Source organism: Denticeps clupeoides, chromosome 11 (genome assembly GCF_900700375.1).
Source record: "Denticeps clupeoides chromosome 11, fDenClu1.1, whole genome shotgun sequence".
In the NCBI taxonomy this organism is placed as follows: domain Eukaryota; kingdom Metazoa; phylum Chordata; class Actinopteri; order Clupeiformes; family Denticipitidae; genus Denticeps; species Denticeps clupeoides.
This window is the reverse complement of record NC_041717.1, coordinates 17,690,779-17,702,329: the sequence shown is the minus strand read 5'-3', so window position 1 is coordinate 17,702,329 and position 11,551 is coordinate 17,690,779. Positions and strand designations below refer to the sequence as shown.

Sequence of the window (11,551 nt, the reverse complement as noted above, 5' to 3'; positions counted from 1 at the left end):
TCTTTGTCTTCCCCAAATGGGAGGCACCGGGGGCGTGACATCAGAAACAACAGGTTCTGATTGGTCAGTGACAACTTCCTGTAGGCCAGTGACAACTTCCTGTAGGCCAGGGGTATAAAAGTCTGCTGACATGTGGAAAATGAGACCGCTCTGAGCTTCTTGCTCAGGGGGGTTTCCCTCGGAAGCCGGAAGGCTTCTGAGACTTTATCTCCCCCTCTCTTTCTCTTCTCCCTCTTTACTCTTTCTTCTCATGTTTACTTTCTCTGTAACCTTGGTACCTTTTTACATTCAATATTCACATGTAACTACAATAATTATTTACCGGTGTTAATAAATTAGAAACTGTTCATTTTTAACCTCTATTGTGCCATTCCTCTTTCTGCCAGGTAACATCAAATTGGAGTGGTTGAATACAGTGCTTTGTGTGGAGGGAGAAAGAGTTTTTTCTACTCACTCTATTCTCTTCTCCCACACCACATGGTCTTCATGTGTTTTTTACAAAACTAATAAAAAGACAAGTAAAATAATTATAAAACAAACTTTAATTTGCAAGTTCAGTATTCAACTAATTTGGTCATTTTGGTTATATATTTTTTCACTCTTTTATCAAAAGTTTTCATTTCCAATCTGTTAAAATTATTTGAATAAAAAAAAAAATTATAACCATAGAAATGTGTAATTAAAACAAAAGTTTAATAAACAGAATTATACCACAGAGAATATTATATAGGAAAAAAGCCGATTTAAAATTCACAACAACTCAGGGATTTGCAGACACCTGCAGAGAAAATGAAGAAATAAAATCTTTATAAATAGGTTTTTGACATTTAAAGGCCTTTTTGTTTACTTTTTATAATCCAATCCTCCTGTACCTGCAGCTCAGGGGCATTTTTTATATACATACATATATAGTTAATGCCGTCGGCACATCATTCTTTCGAGAACGTGTTGACCAAGAGTTGACCCCCATTTAAAATTAACTGGACTGGAAGTTCCTCCACCTGGATTTTAGACATATTCGCACCATCTGAAAAAAATCCACTGACACTTGTACTTGTGTGTGCGTGCAGGTTTGTCTTGTGTGAGAGGGAGTGACATTTTCTAATTCTGTGGTACATCTGTGATGTGTCGACGGGTTCCTCTGCTGGTCCAGGGATGCTCCATCTGGCTGTACCTGGGTAGGGGGGCAATAAAAGATGAAGCGCTGATGACCTCCTGGCCCCTCGGGCTCGGACCCTCTCCGATCACCCAGCAGCGCGTTTTATTGGGATTCGTTGGCCTTTTTTTCCGCTCAATTGCAGGGTCAGGGACTTACTGTTAACGCTCAGCTGCTAGCTGCACCTGCTGGGAGCCGCTGTGATGTCGTTCCCCGTGACCAATGAGAACAGCGCAGGGCTGGAAGAGAACAGGCATTTCCAGCACCCGGATTGGTTCGAGAGCATCAAGAGCCGCAGAGCGGCACCCCAGGGCCATTTGCTCCGTTCCAACATGAAAAAGCCAGAACACAAGTGACCTGAGCGGCGCCTCCACACAAATGGAAATGAGGCGCAAAATAATCTGGGAAATGAAGCGCTGCAACCGGAGGGAACGTTGGGCCGGCCATTAAAAGGCCGGTGAGGGGCTCGGCTCTTCCCTGGTGGGATTTTTCCTCTGCAGCAAAGGCTTCTCCTGTGCTTTCATGACCCCTTTTCTTGACATTATTGCAGGGAGGTGTTGCTTTGATGGTGACACGGCTCCCGTGTGCTCTCACCGCCAGATGGTTTTAAAGATCAGTTCATTGGAACCGAGCCTCATCTAGGCTCCAGTGCCGTGCTAATATTAGAATGTGTGCTTTGTAAAGGACCCTGCGTCATGTTAAACCTGTGAAAGGAGACAGTGTCACCGGGCAGACTTTAATTTTAATTTTTTTATTTATTTCTGACATACTTAGAAAGACTAACTGGGTCTCATGCTGCTGTAGGATAAGAATATAACAATTTAGCAGATAACACTGGCATGCGTCTTGTTTGTAACATAAAGGCCCTGTGGGGGTTCTGATGGCTGTCGCGCGAACAGCACTGATCTGCCGATCGGCACTGATGCAACACACGTTTGAAGGACATTTCAGTTTTTCTCCAGCGTGCTTTAAAGATGCATTTATTCTTCATCAAATGTGGGGCTGTATGCTGCCAAGTGTCAACCCGTGTCGCAAGAAACAAGGAATCCCGCACACTTGACACTGCAGTGGATATTATGATAACCTCATGAACATCGGAAGTTACATTTTACCCATCAATCTTTAATAATACTCTTTTGTTCATTGCTTTGTAGTTACATCACAGCAAAGCCCTCATCTATCATTAATGGACGTTACGATATTAACAAGAAAAAACAGTGTAATGGTATTGCAGGAATGATTTATTACTGTTTACATTTACATGTACATTTACATTATATTTACATCTTATCCAGAGCGACTTACAACATGCTTTCAGGTTACCATCGATGAAGTGATCAGTTTTGGTTCATTAGGAAAATTACAAGTTAATCTAAATATTCTTTAAAGAGGAAGGTCTTGATAGGTCTTGAAGGTCTTGTTTAGGTTACTGTAATGCCTAATGCTACTTTTATGAGGAGACATAATAACATTACAGCAGTGCATTGCTGTTCGAAAGTGAAAATCTGCCAAGCATGCCAAACGTTGTACCTCTAAAGTGGCATCATGTTGCAGCCAAGCCCGAAGGCTGAAGCCTCAAGCATCTTGGAGCAGCACCATGCGCGTGCTCCCTTTCTGAAAGCACCACCTGATCCTGGAAGCTCTCTCCTTCTGTGAACCAGGCCCTGGCGTAGATGTCACACGCAGTCCCCATGTCACGCTGCTCGCGCTCCGTTTGAAAGCTGGAAGTGGTCCGGGACCCCAGCGGTATGTAAGGACACTGCACATTTCGGTCGCATTCGAAATGGCTTTTTAATGCAGCGCCTGCCGAGCCTCTCGGCAGCGAGCTTTGGGTCACAAAAGCTCACGGCCGCATCTTTAAACGCTTGCCAGGCCTTGAGTGTGTTTTTTTTCTACCGCGCCCGTTCTGTGACCGGCGTACTTACACACACGGCAGCCGCGCTGGAGCTGCTGGGCCTGACGGCAGGTTTCCTTCTTTGTTTACCAGCCATAACTTCAGAGGGACCCTCTTAAACCCGTAATCTCCCCCCGTCTCGGAGATGCCGATCTTGCCCGGTGCTGCGCAGCTCTGTTTGCCTAAAGCCGATAGTCGCTTTGCCATCTCCTCGTGTTTGCTGGCGCAGCGATAGACGTTCGGCGCGCCAACAGACTTAACGCGGGCGCGGTCACAGCTCCGCCGACCGGCATTTTCCGCCCGAGCCGGCGCCGCACGTTGGGCCCGTCTGAGATAAGGGGGATTTTCCACCTGCGCCACGTCCTGCCCTCTGCGCTCTCCGCCATCAGCACGACCAACCCGATCCCGGGCTCAGGGGCCGCGAGGGAGCGTTCGCGTCAAACAATATCGATTTTCCACCAGACTCAGATCTGAGATTTGCAGCAACAAAAAAATGTATATTTTGGAATGTTTCTGGAATCAGATGAGCCGCATTCTGACCGGCGTCACCATGCCTTTACGTTTGACCTTGATCTGGCCAGCGTTGGGCGAGACTGGCTTGATTGTTCCAATGATAAATGTTCTTCAACTGCACGTGAATATATGGAGCATCTCGACAGAATGACTTTTTACTTAATTCAAACGTGGACGCGAGACCCGCGAATTTGAGTAATCTTTCCTCCCCAAGAGAAGTGGCATTTCATCAGTCGCCATCAAAGCGTGCCCTCTATCATTTATTTCTCTGATTCTTTTTCTTTTCGTCCCTTTTCTATGGCATCGGCACTGCAGGTTGTCCCGTGAAACCGTGTTATAATAACCAGTGTTTTGGGGGGATGAGATGATCACTTTGTGCGTGACTGTAGAGCTGGATTTTTTTCTTTGCTTAGAAGTGTGTGTGCGTGTGTGTGTGTGTGTGTGTGTGTGTGTGTGAAAATGTTATTCTTGGTGTGGCGCAGTGGAGGATTTGGGGCAACACCGTGTTGACAGATGCCTGGTGTTGCAGACAGGGGGTTTGAAGGTTCTGCACACACCCTCTGTCATGTGTGCTTGGGCGTCGCCGTTTCCGCTGCCTTTTTTTTGGGGGGGGTGCCGTGTGGTTTTTCCAGCTTCCGGCGTCTCACTGCGTGACTGGGGGGGACGCCCCAAGGCTTTTCGAGATGTGATTCCTGCAAGCTTGGCTGGGCTGTTTGGTGTCATGAAAGCAGATGATCAAGAGACTCCTCAACCCACTCGAGATGAAAGGAGGTCCTGAACAACACTGCCCTCTTCAGGCAGGTAGACCAACCTGCTCGTCCTGGTACACATGCTTCCACATCCAGGAATAAATTATCACTCACATCGCACCATGAGCCATGTAAACAAAGGAATTTCTGACACAAATAATTATGCCAACAGCATCTAGTGTTTTAAACATGAAGATCAGCAGCAGGAACAGCAGCAGCTTGACAGCACTCATTACCACATTAGAGGCTGGTCCCGGCTACGGCGAAGGCTGCGGGTCAGTCGAGTGTGATCGGCCGTTGACGGGCAGCTCCGCCGTATCACTTCCCAGGGGGTGACAGGAACCCGAACCTCATGTCACTTCAGATAACGTGCAGCAACACGTACACTCGTATCCAAACTCACATCAGAGATGCAGCCTGGGACCCAAAGAGGGACCAGCCATTTTAACCTTGGCGCGATATTCAAAGGTACATAACATAACCGCAGAGTAACATTATCAGGACACTCATCTGCACAGATTTATTCCAGCTCTGTACAGGCCAATTTTCACCTTAATTAACACTTTATTATTAGCCCATTTTTTTTAATACGAATCACACGTTTCAGAACATTCTAAATTGGTTCCGGAATATGAATGAGCCCTGTACCTGTTTTATTGCAAAATATACTTAAACATCAAAATGATGTGAATCATTCGCCTGTAGGCAAGTCCTGTGTGAAGCCCATCTGTCAGCCAGTCACCATCGCTGAAGGTGAGTGTCTGTAGGCGTGACAAGTCTATATTCACAAAGTTCAACTTATGTAAAAAAAATAAATCTGAGTCAGAGGTTTTCTGTTCTTATTGCTGGTGTCTGTTTTAGGTCCATTGCACGGTTTGAATTACAAGGGGAGCTAAGCTCCCCTGAAATCAGCGCTGACTTCGATGAAGCCTCCTCTTAGAGAGCCAATCACATTTCAAGTGTGCAAAATGTGCAAGTGTGCACTTCAGGTACGTAGATGCTATACACGTTCAGAAAACACTTCCATTGAACGTGTGTGCTGAAATAACAAAAATATCAGTGTTTCGACAATGAACCAATTTTTATGCAGCGCATTATTAAACATGATGCAAAATTTTAACCTGATTAAAAAACATGATCAAAAATTTTTTTGTGATTTTGGAGCACGTGGGCTTTCTCTGGCACTATCGGATGATATGGCTACTGGGGCATTAATGGAACAACTGGTTTGACTCCTGAGAGAAGATGACAAGTCGTGTGTTTTTCCTCCTTTTCTCTGTGTGCACTTTTCCTGCAAAGTACAGTTCAGGATGGAGTGATGAACATCTTTTTAAACACCTAAAGATGTAGCGGTGTGACCGACCCCTCCCAGCGGCATGCACAGCTGATCCCTGCCTAGTGTGGAACTGAATTTTTCGATTTGGGCCGTCTGATCCTCGGCCTCCGCCTGCAGCAGAGAGGCCAGTATGGATTACTTTGCCCCACCACACCAAAGTTGACTGAATTAAAAGAAACTATGTTAATATTATATTAACACCTTCTCATTCGATGTGTTTTCTCTATCTACATCACCATTTACGTTGGTAGATTCTCACTGAAGGCATCAAAACTATGAATGAACACATGTGGAGTTATGTACTTAACAAAAAAAGGTGAAATAATTTAAACATGTTTTATATTCTAGTTTCTTCAAAATATCCACCAATCAGGATATACAATAATATTGTCGATATATAATATTTTTCCAATACATCACCCAATGTAGAAGACTATGTTTATATTCTACATTTACATTTACAGCATTTATCAGACGCCCTTACAACCAGTAGTTGCAGGGATGCACTCAGGGTTAAATGTCTTGCTCCGGGACACTATGGTAGTAAGTGGAGTTTGAACCTGTGACTTTGTAGTCTCCTGGTTCATTGGCAAGTGTCTTGCCCACTAGGCTACTACCAACCCGTGACTGGGACTGCTAATGCTGAAGTCAGGGTTACAAAACCAAACTTATTTTTTCCTTTCTTTTGCTTGTCTGAACTTTTACTGTATTGTACAACTTCATCACTTCAGCTAATTCTGTGGCATTTTATCACTTTCTGGATTCTGATAAAGAGGATTTAATGGAATCTCTCTGCTCTCTAGTTGTCTGGAATTCCAGTAGGTTATCTTCTGGTGAAGAATATCTGGAGAGTTGCAGTGTTCATCTTTTAAGTTGCTGAGCTCCACGTTTGGTCTCTGGAGTGTCTGTTGCAGCAAACCTCCCATCTGCGGGCACGTTTTCACATGGATGTAAACTTGGACTAAAACTCGCATCCTGTTCATGTCACGACGGGTTACCTCACACGTGTGGATGCAGCTGGTGGAGGAGCTTTGCATTAAAAATACAGGCCGGTTTCCGTGTGGGAAGCCGCTCGGCGCCGCGGTGAGGGTAAATCCTCGTGCCTCGGCTCAGCGGAGAGGCTTTCCCTCCTGCAGGGCTCTGGTCAGCAGAAAGCGCACACAATTTCCTCCTGACCCACTTTAAAGATTAATGTCGCAATATTCAAGGTGCCTGTTATGAACTCTGCCTGGCCTCCTGGTCTGCTGCCGTGGGCAGAACCGTGAGCTTGAGAGAACAGGCCTATCCTGTGTGTGTGTGTGTGTGTGTGTGTGTGTGTGTGGTGAGGTATTCTGGAGGTTTTGAAAGTGAGGGCCTTTTAAAATGCCACTTTTACGCTCACCAGGCCCAGGCTTTGAGGAGAGAGAAGGAGTCCAGGTTCTCATCTCTCCCATTCCCTCTCTAACCTTGGGAGACGAGAGATAAAGTCGTCACTCAGAGTCGTGTCCGCCGGGGAGAGCTGCTGATAAAGTGCTGCCCTCGCGTCCCGTGTCCGCCCCTGGGAAGAGCAAAATGGGAAAGGAAATCCCCAGAAGGCCGTTCTCTGTCTCATCCTCTGCAATAGCCTGTGCAGGGGACGGAGGGGCGTCTTTATTGATTAGCGTCCTTCATTACCTTTGTGTGACGAGGAAGACGTCTGATGTTGGCAGGTGTCGCCACGGCTGATTGTAATGCGGATCGGTAGGCAGCTGCCAGAGATAATTAGATTCATTAAAAACTGATGTATTTACAGACAGCTACAGAATCCGCACTCAGTTTCTTGCTAATCGCTGAGCGTCGCTGCCGCTCGATGACGTCTGTATCGGCTCACTGACAGCTGGTTCAGAACCGAACCCTCATCGCATGAGGAAGATCTAAAACTCTAAATGAGACCAGTGCATCTCAAAAATGGGAGTGTGGTGAAAAAGTTCTCTTTTTTGGAAGTGTAATAAAAAAAAATTACTTATTGGACTACATTCATGGCAACAAAAGTGTTTTATTTGTGTTGATGATTATGGCTGATAGCTGAAATCCATTCCATCAAATTATTAGAATACTACCAACAAACAATTCATAAGGTGGAAATAGTTCTTCATTATGCGATCAATTCTTGTGTTTAATTAATTTATCAAAACAAATTGCCTTATTTTTTTATACCATATTGTTTTTACATGCATCGGAACAAGAACTTATACAGCTGTGCAATAATAAAAAAAAAGTGGTCACACAAAAGGAATTTTATTCCGGTCAGGGGGAGGGGAAAGAAACTGTTCCTGTGTCGGCTGGTCCTTCATATCATTTGCCAGTGGGCAGCAGGAAAAAAGGTCTCAGGGATCTGAGGGATCTGTGATGATCTACCCTGCCCTTTTCCCGGTTCTTGAGAGGAACAAGTCAAAGGATGAAGGACACCGATGATCAATGTTGGGCTTAATATTGAAGAAATTTGAAAATATACAGAAATTGACTTTTCTTTCTTGCGAAAATGCAGTCTGATGCTTTAATTCATTTCATTTTGATTTTTAAAATGATCAATATTTAAGGAAAACAAAAAGTAATACCCTCTATTCTTAAGTTAATATGTGTTTGCACTCCTCCCTGGCACAGCCACACCAACTTTGCTCCTCCATTTTTAGCCACTTTAGGCATATTTCATTGATTTTTTTTCTTAAATAAAATAATTCTGTTATATTAAAAATCTAAGATCTGATGATTAATTTATGTTTGAGATGACTGACTTTTTCATGGTCTTCAGACACAATGTCTTCATTGTTTAACATTTTTAATATCATGCCCTGAAATTCACATGCACTGCATTTTTTAAATTTTTAATTAAATTGTTCACAGTCTCTTTGCACAACCTCAGCTTCAGACGCATGCAAGCGTGTGACAATGAGCAGATGAAAATGGGACAATTTCTCATGGGGAGATGGCAGATGGGTTGGCTTGTGCCTTGTTGCTAAAAAGATGTCAAGCAGAACAGACTGCAGCATTTGTGCTATGTCATCGTGCAGACACCATCTTATCTGAGAAGATCATCGGAGTCTCTCTTCCCTCCATAACGGACCTTTACCACACACGCTGTACCCGGAAAGTCACCAGCATTGTAAAGGACTCTACACACCCATCACATGCACTCTTCACCCTCCTACCATTCGGAAAAAGGTACCGAAGCATTCGGGCCCTCACTGCCAGACTCTGCAACAGCTTCATCCCACAGGCCATCAGACATCTGAACTTTCCTCTTTAGACTGACACACTCGAACACACACTCACACACTCACACTACCTCTGTTATATTGAGTAATATTATCTATCTGCAATATTATCTATTAATGCACCGTTCCATTTTGCACAGCAGTATTTGCACTATTTTACATTGCACATTTATTACTCATTGCACTAGTTTAGTACTGTCTGTCTCATTGTTGTCTACATGTTTTCTGTTAAATGTTACTCTTGCACTGCCTGTGTCCCCTGTTTGAACTTTATGTGGCCCAGCATTTCCATTAGCTCTGAGTTTTTAATACTGCATGATGATTACATATATTCACAAAAGAGGATTTTCCAGCTTTAGCGTCCCTGCATTTTAGGTACATGGTCATTTTTACATGCTCATGGGGTGGTAGTAGCCTAGTGGGTAACACACTCGCCTATGAACCATTATGTCCCTGAGCAAGACACTTAACCCTGAGTGTCTCCAGCGGGGGACTGTCCCTGTAACTACTGATTGTAAGTCACTCTGAATAAGGGCATCTGATAAATGCTGTAAATGTAAATATAAAATGTAAATGTAAATGTAACATTACACACAAAAGTAGCACCAGGCTCCGGACAAATGTTGTTTCGGTTCACTATGTGCTGTCTAACATTTATGTAGCTGAAATGACAATAAAGTTCAACTACAGTCTACGGTATGTACTGTATGTCCATTATGGTGGAACAGGAACCAGAATTAGAGAGATTTCTCAAGTCCCCAACTGTTAGCAAAGTGATGGGACCTGCCAGGTCCTAAACTCTGGGCTCAGAGAAGGTGCTGGGCTGATATATCATTCAGGGTTATTCTTGGCCTGTGCATGTTAATCGCTAAAAATCTATTTTAACATTAAATACCGATGCTATCTCACTGTGCTTGAACCAGTCATTGAACACATAGCAAAACAAACAGAGGATTTTTTATTCAGAATAAGAATAAGCATGAGGAAATTTCTAAATCCCTAAGCCTGAAAGTGCAAGGAAGATAAGACCACTGGTCTTCCGGTGAGTGTCAGCCCCAGCATGTAGCTGAAATAATAACCTACTGTACATCTGAAGAAAACCAGGAAGGTGAGTTCAGAGAACGGGACAGGGTGGAATCGAAAGCTAAACACGGCAATTGACCTGCAGACTAGCAGGTCTTAAAGAAGAGAAGAGTCTTTGAGAAGATAGCCAGGGCAGTGGGCCTAGCAGTTAAGGAAGTGGACTTGTAACCAGAAGGTACCGAGCCGTCACCGTGCCACTGAGGTCCCCTTGAGCAAGGTACCGTCCCCACACACTGCTCACGCCGTGCGGTGTGTATCGCAATGTGTATGCAATGACAATCAGGCCTCTTCAGACACCACCATTTGGTCTGACATTTGTCATGAAATGCAGAGAAGTCGTATCAGATCTTATGTGGCAGAAAAGTTGCGAGAGGACCCATTTTCACACGTTTTCTTTTATGCATGTTGTCTACAGTGCATCGGGTCAACTTCATTTTAAAACTTATCTGCATTTCATCATCGCCACCAACACACAGCCTGTCTGGCAGAGTCTAAAATATGCTGATTTCACATAAAAAAAAACTGAATGCTGCCAATGCCTTGCACAGGGACGGCTGTAAACAGCTGTAAAAGCATGAAAGAGGAAAGAGGCATTGCTCAGTGTGCTGATTTATGAACCACTACCATCTTTATTTTTTATTCAATAGATGTAATTACATCCACTTTGGTATTGCAGTATTTATTGGGACAAGGACTGAGATTCATTAGTGGGTCATTAAATACGCCGATGAATGCCCCCAGTGTGAGCAGCCTGCACATGATGGTCCCAGTAAAGGCTGGGCAGAAAAACAGCATTTCCATTAGCGCTCAGTTTTTATTACTGCATTATGATTATATCTACTCACAAAAGAGGATTTTCCAGATTTTTCCTGCGTCCCTGCTTTAGGTATATGCTCATTTTTGTCTTAGCTGGTTGACTGCTAAACACCCACACTAAATTACATATGAATAAACATTGCTATCTTCATGGCTTTTAATGCATGCTATAACTATACTGTGAGGTATGATCAAAAAGTATTACAGTGAACACATCATGTAATAAGCAGTTTCATCAGAATTGATGCGAATTCAACCGACCCCCAAATATAATTTGGTGTGGCTCAATGCCGCTGCAATAAAAATAAACAGACCAGCGAGATTAGAGCCACACAAATAAAATGAAAGGCACGCAGGCAGGCAACATAAAAATAAAACATGCAACTGGCTTTAACTGAGAGCGCCTTTGCAGTGCGTGGTAGAATCCTAGTGGGTTAGACACTCAATGAACCAGAAGACCACAAAGTCACAGGTTCGAGCCCAACATAATCTTGTCCCTGAGCAAGTTGCTCCAGGGGACCGTCCCTGTAACTCCTGATTGTAAGATGGCCATATTCCATGAATGTAAATGTAAATGCATGCAAAAGGTCTACGATTAAACTGAATAGATCAGTTCCAATTATTTGAATCATTATTTGATCAAAACAGGTATTTAGGGGGTCCAGTACCTGTAGCAGATGCAAAAAAAAGACATCGTTCTCGGAACAACATTTCCCATGATGCACTGCTACAGCAATAATTACCCAGAAGGCTCCGCGCCGGTACCCTCCT

At 43.9% G+C, this 11,551-nt stretch overlaps 1 long non-coding RNA gene across 2 annotated transcripts; it reads left to right on the top strand.

Moving 5' to 3' along the window:
• The first annotated feature begins 2,774 nt into the window (after positions 1–2,774).
• LOC114799584 (uncharacterized) lies at positions 2,775–9,032 on the top strand. 2 transcript variants are annotated; one of them, XR_003751251.1, is made up of 5 exons: positions 2,775–4,364; positions 4,485–4,780; positions 5,018–5,065; positions 5,174–5,301; positions 5,617–9,032. It is a non-coding gene; the product is annotated as an uncharacterized LOC114799584 (long non-coding RNA). The 2 variants fall into 2 exon arrangements; XR_003751252.1 differs by having other exon boundaries at positions 2,775–4,386.
• Positions 9,033–11,551: the final 2,519 nt, after the last annotated feature.